This window comes from Galeopterus variegatus, unplaced genomic scaffold (genome assembly GCF_000696425.1).
Source record: "Galeopterus variegatus unplaced genomic scaffold, G_variegatus-3.0.2 Scaffold7492, whole genome shotgun sequence".
NCBI classification, from domain to species: domain Eukaryota; kingdom Metazoa; phylum Chordata; class Mammalia; order Dermoptera; family Cynocephalidae; genus Galeopterus; species Galeopterus variegatus.
The window spans coordinates 146,907-158,974 of record NW_007733603.1 but is presented as its reverse complement, the minus strand read 5'-3'; the positions used below and the strand labels follow the sequence as shown (position 1 = coordinate 158,974).

Sequence of the window (12,068 nt, the reverse complement as noted above, 5' to 3'; positions counted from 1 at the left end):
GCTCCCACCACGGGTTTGGATCCTATATAGGGATGGCTGGTGTGCTCGCTGGCTGAGCGCGGTGCGGACGACACCAAGCCAACGGTTGCGATCCCCTTACCGGTCACAAAACAGACCAAAAAAAAAAAAAAAAGAAGTGCTCTCTGATTAGGTTGTCCTGGGTGTTTAATCGGGAGAGAGTTAAAAGGAGATATTTCCCAATTACAAGACCGCCTCGAGGAGCAGCCCACTGCTTTTTTGTGCCAAAGCCTGAATGTATAAAACAAAAAGCATCAAGACAGACTGGAAGCTTGGGCACATCCATGAGATGCATTGTAACCTCCCTCACTTCAAGTGTGTAGTGCCAAACCATTAATTCACTACTCCACGCATTCATTCATTCTGCGGCCCTTTTCTTTAGGACTCGGCGTGGTCAGTTTCGGTGTTCTAAGGTGGCTTCTCTTTCCCATTGTGATTTGGGAAGAGACCTCATTAACTTCCGGGTTATGTTGGTTCAACTTCAGGAGCGTTGTGCCAAAGCCTGAATGTATAAAACAAAAAGCATCAAGACAGACTGGAAGCTTGGGCACATCCATGAGACGCATTGTAACCTCCCTCACCTCAAGTGTGTAGTGCCAAACCATTAATTCACTACTCCACGCATTCATTCATTCTGCAGCCCTTTTCTTTAGGACTCGGCGTGGTCAGTTTCGGTGTTCTGAGGTGGCTTCTCTTTCCCATTGTGATTTGGGAAGAGACCTCATTAACTTCCGGGTTATGTTGGTTCAACTTCAGGAGCCGGCAGTTGACTTTTCCAAAGATCAATAGAGTAGAAATTAACCCAGTATCAATAGGGTTGAGGTTTCATGTAGAGAGCAGCATAGAACTGAGCAAGAGAGAAAGCTGGGCTAGATGATCTTTGGTCTCTCCACCCCACCTTCCTGCCTTGCTTCTCTCACACTGAGTGCTATTATTCTGTGCTCCTCCCCCAAGGTCTCATGTCCCCCTTTTCTGTCATCATCTTGCCGGACACGGAAAAAAGACAAAAGACAAAAAAATAAAAAATAAAAAAATAAAAAAATAAAACACAAGCCCACACTAAGATAACAGTGACTGATTATGCTTTCCTCCCCAAGGGGTTTCATAGGTGTGAAGAGTATTGAATGCAGAAGACAGTGCTTAACTCCAAAAGCAAATGCCTGGTGATGAACTTTGATTCTTGTGACAATTGATTAACATAGGTAGTTTGAAGGGCAGAATTTTAGTGACCCCTAAAATCTGATAGGGAATTGTCTACTCAGATCATTCGTATACCAACCTACTCAAAGAGCTTCATAAATTTTATTTTTCAGTGTGACATAAAGAAAGACAATAGGTTGACAAGTTTCCCACTATTTAACACATAGGAAATTGAGGAACGGAGACCTTAAAGAGACTATGAGGAGGGAGTAGAGACCATCACTGGTTTTTAAATCTAATCTCTTCCTGCTGCATAGAGTCAACACATACTTGGTGATTTCAAGGAAGCAGAACTCTTAGATTCTCTTAGATGAAGTCTTTTAGTAGTATATTGGCAGATTAATATCAAGTAATCACCAGCAAAACCACCTTTTGAATATACTCCCACTATGGTTACAAGAATTTTGAATTACTGCTTTTCCCTAAGTAATTATGATCAGGCAAAACCATACATTTCTTTCTCCTTAAATCTGTATATTTATTCTGATAATTTCTTATTGATTGGATATTAGTATGTGATACAAATTGACATTTATAAATTAGCTTTTGAAAAGTTATTTTATTATGGATGAAGGTGAATGGTTCAAATATATATATATTTTAAAATAAACTGAAAGCCTGTATACAGAACTCTTTGAGTTTTCTTTCTACTAGGGATTGCATTATCAGTTTTCAGTATGATATACTGTACCATTTTTAAGTATCAAATCATCACATTTCACTTGTTGTAGTAATGACATTTATTGTTTTAAAAGGCTGACATCCAAATCAATTATGTCTCAAGATTAAAAACAATGACTCATTTTTTTCAATTGAAATAAAAAGACAATTCGATGCATAGTCTATGAGTCTAGACAGATCTGTTCTGTGCAAGATGCAATAAGCAACTGTATTGTGGCATTGCAAGCTTCTATTGCAAAAATAGTTCTCATTCTTAAAGTGTTTTCAATCTAGTGGAAGATGAGCACAATACTATTTAACTCTAAATTTATAAAACAAAGAAGATGAAATAAATCATAAATGCATTCTGTGAAACAAAAACTACAGGTTGCTACCTATAAAAAATTGCAAAAAAAGTTTTCAAAAAGATCTTAAGATTATTAAATAAGAGATGGTATTATTTGAAGAACCAAAGGACACATTTGCAGTTGGCTCATAATTATCTCCTCACTAGTCCCCAGACTATTACAGTCATAAAGAGCTTTTTTCAGCAGCTGGAACATTTGAGTGAAATTTTTTTTTTTGTGGGGCAGCTGGCCAATACAGGGATCTGAACCCTTGACCTTGGTGTTATCAGCACCACACTCTAACCAAGTGAGCTAACTGGCCAGCCCTTGGGTGAAATTTTATGTGTGATTTAAAGATGATACACTGCTTTTTTTCAAAAGATAGCATTTGAAAATATTAAATAATGTTAATTCCTTATTAACTTTTTACTATTCATTACGTGTTTACATTTTCATGTTAGTGACTTTGTTTTTGAACGTGAGTTTATTTTTATGTATATTATTTGCTAGTACTTTATTTTAGAAGGATGATGTGTATTTGATGTTACATTAATAAATTTTACATAAATAAATTTTACTGGAGATGATTTTAGTTTATAAATGTTGTATTTGAATGTATTACATTTTTAGTTTTGCTGACATTTTTAATGAAATAATTTAAATTAAAAACCCTAGTGTTAAGCAAAGTAAGTACAAATGTGGTATTTCATTTTGTCTCTGTAATACAATCAGTAGGGGTTTCTACTTATCTCAGAAGTAAGCTAATTTTAATTTTTAAAAGGGCTTTGAATTCCAAAATTATTTAATGCATAACCCACTATCCAAATACTTTAAATTCAGAGTTTCAAAAGGTATCTGTTAGTACAATATGTTTAAAGAATTTTTATCATCACACTATTTATTGCACATATAGAAACTGAGAGCTCTGGGATTGTTATAATTCTAACAATTTGCAGTTGCTGTTTCATAAAATTCATTTGTGTCTCATGACATTATTTACCTTCTAGCTAATTCTGGTGGATAGAAAAAGCTATTCTAGATTTTTATCAACGTATTATCTACAAGTAGTTTAAATAGTCAAAAAATGTTAAATGGCTTATTACAGAAAACAGTAGTTGCTTGTTTTCCATCCCTTATCCTGATCCCCAGAAGCAACTTTTGAACTCATATTTGCATCTTTTCGCATTAACCCCGTATTTCAATCTTTTATTTATCAATTTTTTATATTTTATACTGACTTCCAGTCCTCACTTTCTGCTCAAATGTAGTATTCAGTCTTTCCATTGTTATGACTGTGTTAATATTTTTCCACTAAGCCACGTAGTATGCTATGGTTATTTTTCTTCTGTACAACTTTTTCTTCTTCTTGGACTTAATATTATTATAGTGACTTCATTTCTTCATCTGTTTAATTGTCTAAGATCATATGTGATGTCTTCTCATACCTTCCAACAGCTTCATAAAAAGCTTGTCAATACATTTGCCTGCACAGTCAAAGCTGTTGGGCATTTTCTTCTTCTGGTCCTCTCATCCCCACCATCGGGGCAGAGAAGCATCTGAAGGCGTCTGTTTATGCAGAACGTCACCCTACCTTTTTCTGTGCTTCATGGCTGGAGCCTTTCTGGCTAATATTCTCCAAAGGAAAACATAGCTAGAGAGAAAACCCTTTGTCTCCTGTGGTGGGGGTTCGAGAGGGAGAATTTCTGACAGTATAGGGTGGGGGTGGGACTAGGGTATAAGATAGATTTTTCTTATACAGACTTTCAGACAGACCTTTTCAGTTTCTTGGCCTCATCTCTAACAGGTGCCTTGAATTCTGGTGTTTTCCAGGGTTTGATTCTCAAAGCCATAGCTCCCCTCTAGTCCTTGCACCCCACCTTTATCAGTACTGGGTTTGACTTTCCTCCTTTCAGCTTTTAGTTTAATTTTTAGTTCTCTTACTCACCCATACCATTTTGGTTCAGGGCTATAGCTGATTTTAGTTTCATTGACAATATATACTATTGTTTCTATTTCCTATTTTTCTAGTTGTTTTTGAGATGATTTTTTGAGAAGGAATTGGAAATATCTTTGCTCTTACAACGTGGAACTGAATGCCTTTTATAGGCTATTTTTTAGAAGGCTTTGTTTTTGTTTTCTGTCCAGCAGGATATGGTGTAACAGTCCAAGTGGTCTTTCACCCATAGGGATTCATAGAATTCCTTTATGTTCAGGAGATGTTTCATTTAGTACTCTTTGGTAGCACACAACGGAAAGCAACTGTGGTTAGCTTAAGCTCACAAAATCCAATGACAAGCCGAGTGTCCAGGTCTCAGAAAGGGCAGAGACCAGGGAAACTCCAAGGATCTAAGTAGCAGGAACTAACAGGAAGTGTCTTCAGTGGGCCATTTTGAAAGGATTGCACCCCAACCATTCCTATTCTATGTCACTTCACTGGCATGTCAAGTTCTGAGAAGAGAAAATTTGATTGTCCAAACTGGAATCACATGTCCATTGCTTGAGCATTCTTAGCCAAGTGAAAGGGGAAGGGATATTGGCAGGCAAAACAAAGCAAACAAATAAATAGATGTCCACCCAGGTGATAATTTTATAGGGTTGGAGAGGTTAATGGAAGCTGGCTTTGCCTCTTTGAGATTTCAGGCAAAATTCTCCTTGGGATGTGCCAGTGCTATTGGCAAGTCACTTTTTATTATAATGTGCCTGGCTAGTACAGACTGTGCACTTCATGAGAAACAGAGTACACTTGCCACCAAAAACTCTTCTGAATTCTCGTAATTAGGACTCTCTCAAAATGGTTTCCATAGGGTATTTTGGGATACGATTCTTTGGAGTGGACTTAAGAAATCTTTCTAGGAAGAAGGTGATTTTTTTTTTTTCCAATCAAGTTTGAACAGTTTCTTGCTCTGAAGAGTTCCTAAGATAATCGTGCAGTTTTCAGTGGGGAAAGGTTTAGTTCCTTACTCCAGGTTCCTGGGAAGACTCAGGGTCATACATCTCAAATTTGCAGGGCAGTCAACAGAGTGATTTATGGCCCATAACTTCAGGAGTCAACTTGACTTACGCATTTGAGAGAGAAAAGAACAATCAAGTGTGTTTTCCTAAGGCCTTTTCTTTGCAGATCAAATGGTGATCTTCGTAGCCAAGCACCCATCTAAAATAACATCAATATTTCAGTCTCAAGGGGCAAACCAGTCTCAAAAGTTTATGAATTGTCAGCACAGTTAAACCAAAATTCTGGCATGGCACAAAGGCATTTCCCAGAAACCTTAGGCCCCAAAGAAGACTTATGTCAAACAGATAGAATAGTTTCAGATTTCTCAAGAAAAGGGAAAATTACAGTAATATTTATAAGGGGAATCGGTACAAATCCAATGTTTTTCTAAAGTCATCAGTTCTCAGACTTCAGCATGAGAGCGCTTTTGAATAAATAAAGTGGAGTTAGTGTGAATTTTTGGTGTTTGGAAGATTTATTAGCAAAATTAACCTCAGGAACATTGCCCTCTTCTGGAAGTCCTTTTAAATAGCTTTTCTGCAGAAGGGTGCGATAATGCAGTATTTAATGAGGAACATATATGTACCAGGTCTTTTTTCTAAACCTCGCCAATCAAATGTACATGTTTCAGCCCTTTTTAGTTGCAACACAAATAGAAATATCACATTTGAAATACTGCCAAAGTTGGGGCCTAAGAATTGTAATACATGCAGACTATTTAGCTGTTTTCAAAAGACTTGGCATTTCGCAAATTACTGTGAAACATCATTTATCTTAGTTAGCTTAAGCAATCTATAGCAACATTCTCATCATCCAGAAGAGGAAGCTGAATAGGCAGGGGAATATGAAAGACAAGTATTGAATCTATGGAGGGGTTGAATGAGGCAGGCACTAAAATGCTTATTTGCTGTTCCCACTGGATCTGAAAGTGGGGCCTGAAGCCCTGATTCTAAGAAGACTGAAATGGCTTAAGACAATGTGACCTGAAAGCAGTAGACTGAATGTGGCAAACAACAAAAATGGATTGATGGTTGGGGGGATTATCCAGTTAGCAAATTGTAAGTCTTACACAATTAAAACCAAGATAGCAAATGATTTTTTTTTTTCTTTCCTTCTGGATTTTTAAAAGACAATGGCTTCTGAAAGGGGATTTGGTCTATCATGTCAGCTAGGTGGCCTAAAACAAGGGAGATAATTACATTGGGTTACAACTGGCTGAAACAGTATCTTGCCCTGCTGAGGATAAGAGGTCTAAGGAAGGAATTCGTTGCATTCTGATGGTAGCCTTAGCAATTCCATGATGACAGGATAAAGTCTGGCAGCTTCTGGATAAAAACAATTCAACTGAATTTTCACTCCAACACTATCATGCTACAATTCCGTTTAGTGAACATTTTTTGGGCACCTCCATTTTTTAATGAACCCTGGTGTTAATATCAATGCTTCTAGAATATTTATTTATTTATTTATTTATTTTTTTATTTTGTCAATATACACTGTATATGATTATTATGGCCCATCACCGACACCTCCCTCCCTCCTCCCTCTCTCCCCTCCCCCCCAAGAATGTCCTTTCCGTTTGCTTGTTGTAACAACTTCATGGAAGTATAGTTGTTATATCTTCTTCCCCACCCCACCCCCGTTTTTTTTGTTTGTGTGTGTGTGTGTGTGTGTATGTGGGTGAATTAGTTTGTTTGTTTGTTTGTTTGTTTGTTTGTTTGTTTGTTTGTTTGTTTGTTTGTTTGTTTGTTTGTTTGTTTGTTTGTTTGTTTGTTTGTTTGTTTGTTTGTTTGTTTGTTTGTTTGTTTGTTTGTTTGTTTGTTTGTTTGTTTGTTTGTTTGTTTGTTTGTTTGTTTGTTTGTTTGTTTGTTTGTTTGTTTGTTTGTTTGTTTGTTTGTTTGTTTGTTTGTTTGTTTGTTTGTTTGTTTGTTTGTTTGTTTGTTTGTTTGTTTGTTTGTTTGACAGGTGTACCTTCGACTTGATGATTTCCATTCCTTTGGATATATTCCCAGGAGTGGGATAGCTGGGTCGTATGGTAGGTCTATCTTCAGCTGTTTGAGGAACCTCCAAACCATTTTCCATAGGGGTTGCACCATTGTGCATTCCCACCAACAGTGTAAGAGAGTTCCTTTTTCTCCGCAGCCACGCCAGCATTTATCTTTCGGTGTCTTTTGGATTTTTGCCATCCTAACTGGGGTGAGATGGTATCTCAGTGTGGTTTTGATTTGCATTTCCTGGATGCTGAGTGATGTTGAGCATTTTTTCATATGACTGTTGGCCATTTGCATATCTTCTTTAGAGAAATGCTTACTTAGTTCTTTTGCCCATTTTTTGATTGGGTTGCTTGTTTTTTTCTTGTAAAGTTGTTTGAGTTCTTTATATATTCTGGATATTAGTCCTTTGTTGGATGTGTATTTTGCAAATATTTTCTCCCACTCTGTTGGTTGTCTTTTAGCTCTGTTAATTGTTTCTTTTGCTGTGCAGAAGCTTTTTAGTTTGATATAGTCCCATTTGTTTATTTTTCCTTTGGTTGCCTGTGCTTTTGGGGTCATATTCATGAAGTCTGTGCCCAGCCCTATTTGCTGAAGGGTTTCTCCTATGTTTTCTTTAATAAGTTTTATTGTTTCGGGGTGTATATTTAAATCCTTGATCCATTTTGAGTTGATTTTAGTACATGGTGAGAGATATGGGTCTAGTTTCAATCTCCTGCAAATGGATATCCAGTTATCCCAGCACCCTTTGCTGAAGAGGGAGTCCTTAGAATATTTATAATAATGAATTTCTTGTGAAACATAGCAGGCAGGTCATTAATCCCTTTAAAGTACAATTTAATGCAGCGCTTCATGACAGGAAGTGAGCAAGATAATAAAAACCTTTACTGCTTAAAACCACACTTAATGTTTTTATGGCCCAGTTGGCCTGACAAAATATTCTTTGTGAGTCATCACTTCAAAGTGAGGTACTGGGGACTTATTAAAGACATAACAGCAGGCTTCATGCCCATTGTAGAAGGTCCCACAAACTTGAACTGCTCAGACAAGACCTTTCAAGTAAGAAGAAATGTATCAGAGGGACACTGCAAAATGTCTTTGTGTGTGCCATGGTCTAGGAAGCCACATAACCAGGTACATTTATTTTAAACCTTTTAATCATATTTCTGACAGCTTAGCTTTTGTATGTCTCTTATACCTTTACTTAATAACTGATGTCATTCTACTGACTGAAGAGATCGTAAAGCCTTACATGATCCTATCTAGTTTGTTGAGATTTTAAATAATTCTGTCAAGTTTATTAAGATAAAGATTCAACTTGAGCCATTTCAAAGTATGGGTTGAGAGGAGAAACAATTTGCAATGAACCAGCCATCGCCTTAGTCTCTGAACACTAGCCAGGACACCCTTAGCCACCTTTTAAACCAAAATAAGAGCAAAGAAGGGAATACAGACACCTCTTTGGCCTTGTATATAGGACTTTCTGATCTTACTGCTACTATCATAACACATATTTTATTTTATTTCTTTGGCAGCTGGCTGGTATGGGGACCTGAACCCTTGACCTTGGTGTTATCAGCACCTCGCTCTAACCAACTGAGCTAACCGGCCAGCTCTATAATGAGTATTTTATCAGCACCGCACTCTCCCGAGTGAGCCACAGGGCCGGCCCTATAACAAGTATTTTAGACTATTTCTTTTCTTATAAAGCTCCAGGGGTTACAAATCCCATAGCTTACATTGATATCTTTAATAATGTTTCAAATTCTTCATAGTCAAGAATATCTTTTATCCATCTTATCTAAATCTTACAATTTGTTATTTGAAAGCCATTTCCCCTTCCCTTTAGATTTCAAAGGAAATGAATTCACTCATCATTTAAAATTATTTATTGAGCACGTTCCATGCACTGGACACTATTCTAGACACAGGATATTCAGTAGGGAACAAATAGAGTCCCTGCCCTCATGGAGTTTACATTCTGGTGAATTTTGTTGTACAAGGTAGGTCCCTTCTTACAGGTGAATATGACCAGCCAGGCTCTTCCGTTGCTCATCTAGTAAACAGATGCTTGGGATTGTTTTTATCCATCTTATCTCTTTAGGAATAAAAGCATTGTGAAAACAGGAGCTAAACCTATTTTCCAGTAGACCTACCTGGGTTTGTTCGCTCATTCATTCATTCATTCATTCATTCATGTATTCATACAGTAAGCATTTAAAATTATTTATTACTTATAGAATTTTTTGGTAAGCAGTTCCATTTATTCGAGTAGATAGCTTGTAAATAAATCATTGGTAATACAATTATTTATTTATTTATACACATGCCTAAACTGTAGAAAAGTACGAGGAGAAAATAGCACTCGTATTCCCAGAGCTCAGAATTAACCACAGTTAACACATTGGCATAATTGCTTCCAGTCTCGTGAGCATTTCACGTGGAGTTAGAAGAACAACCTTAAACCTAATAATAACTGCTGACCCTGTTCAACAGCACTTAAACACAGTACCCATTAGACACTTAATTATATTCATTTACTAAGAAGAGTGAATGGTTTTCATGGCGTTTTCTCCAGACGTTATTTCTTGAGATGCAGCTGAATGACTTGCTGTGGCTGTTGTTGGAAGGTCCTCACATCCCAGCTCCCACTTCAGGGTCCTCACCACACAGCCACAAAGCTTGTCTGTGTACATACGAGCATAACCCGGCAATGGCTCTTCTGTTATCTACAAAATATTTGGGTGTGGGTTTGGCGGTTGGACTCTACTGAACTCAAAGGCTCTTGTGAACTCAGACTTAACCGCAAATGATTAAAAACACACACATGCTCTTCTCTCTCTCTCTCTAACACACACACATACACACCCCATTGGCTAAAATAATTAAAAAATATTTAAAATAAATCATATTTGACAGTGATTGCCCCTGGGGGAGGGGTAGCAAGTTACATTGGGAACTGCCCCAATTTCTCCCCCAGTCATGTATCCACTAGCTAGGAGGAATTTCCCAGCAAGTCTCTCCCACCCATTTGATCCCCTGGCAGCCTTATTTCAGGGATTGAGTGTGTCTGAGTTTGGTTCTGATAAGTGACACAGAGGGAGTGGATTTCGGTGCTTCTCATGCCTGTGACAGGGAAAGGGATTTTTTCTGTCTCTGCTGGGGCTGTGGTGGGGTGTTAAGAAGGGCAGATAAGCTCCAGGTGCAGCCTGTTTCGTTCCTTGTCTTTCCTTTTCTCTTCAGCCTTGAACCCAGTACAGGATCAGACGTGTTTGCTTTGCCCTGCCCCCTGCCCAGGTGGGAGACCGTGCTTGGAGAGGCGATGGGGCTGAGGCAGTGAGTCCTGATCTGAAGCCCTTGTTTGACTCCAGGCCAGGTGTTTCAAACAGCAGGCCTTTCATAGCCGGGAAAACCCCAGCGAGACCTGCTGGACATGCCACACAACCACACACGGCTCAGCTCATGTCAACAGGACTGATAACCATGTTGGGCTTCTTGGCTTCCTGTCCTGGGCGGCCTTGCCAGCCTGCTACCCTCCAAGTCCCAATTAACACGAGGCGACACTGTAACCATATGGTGGGAGCTGAGGGTTTGTTTACCACGTAGTTAACAGGCAAATACAACTTAATCACAAGGAAAACAGCTTTTATGAGAATCATCTTGAAGTCCTTCTACGGCCCTATTAAACCATCCAGGGAGCCAAAACCTAGAGTTCCCTCCAATTTCGTCCCGGTTAGGGAGGCCAGTAGGGACAGGTGGAGAGTGCTGTGGTCTTGCTTTTTGACCATTTACAGCTGCCAGGCTCAGAAAATGTTTCTCTCCCCAGTCTGAAGTCCTCTCCAAGTGATTGCTCTATGCAATGCGCTGCAGGTGACTTTGGAAAGAACCACAGTGTTAGGAAAGAGTCTATCTTTTAAGCAGAGCCCACTGAGCACCACTGAGTGAAATTTTCTCACTCCTTTTCATGTATATGAATACAATTATATCGATACTGTCATTTATTTAATTAAGCTTACGTTTAGTATTGTCAAAACATGAGCCTACAAGAAGGAATAAGTCGTAGTCTTGCAATTGGATTTTCTGGTCATAATGCAATGGTAGCATGCACGACCCAAATGCTGAGAGACTTTACTGTGCCGAGGGGCTATATGATTCCAGGCAAAATGGGTGTTCTGGAGATATTACTACAGGAATTCTAAGAAGAGGGAGGGCTGGTAAGGTTGGGAAGAAGAAGGAAAGTCTTAATTAGGATCTTGGAGAATAATTAGAGTTTTATAATGAAAGAAGCAAGGAAGGTCTTTTCAGAAAGTGAGGGCTGGTAAGGTTGGGAAGAAGAAGGAAAGTCTTAATTAGGATCTTGGAGAATAATTAGTTTTATAATGAAAGAAGCAAGGAAGGTCTTTTCAGAAAGTGGAAAGGGAAACAGCTTTCGTCAACCCACAGAGAGAAACAAGGGAGGTATTCTCGAGAAGAATGTCAGCTCTTCGCTTTGGAAGATTGATAGCACAGACCTTGAATACTGCGGTAAGGAACGTGGATTTTATTCTCTGGCATTGGTGAGCCATTGAAGGTTTCTGAGTAGGGAGTTGCATGAAGACAACAACTTTGTTTTCGGAATCATAATCTGAGGGCCTTGGGTGCTAATAGTTCCCAAAAGTATAACATCAATGCCTTGGGCTGTTATTACTTACCTACATGATAATTTCTTTAGGTTTTGAGTAATTTTTTTTCCAGATTACTTGAGATTTTGGAATTGTGCTAAGACATAATGTCCTGGCTGAGTTTAGTGTTCATTGCTCTTTTCAGTTTCTTACTTTCTCTTTGTCTCTACCTCTTTTAAAATTATTATTAGCATATATA

The 12,068-nt window shown here is 38.3% G+C and overlaps 1 non-coding gene across 1 annotated transcript; it reads right to left on the bottom strand.

Moving 5' to 3' along the window:
* Window positions 1-2,472: 2,472 nt before the first annotated feature.
* Window positions 2,473-2,547, bottom strand: TRNAI-GAU. Its single transcript has one exon. It is a non-coding gene; the product is annotated as a tRNA-Ile (tRNA).
* Between the last annotated feature and the right edge of the window lie 9,521 nt (window positions 2,548-12,068).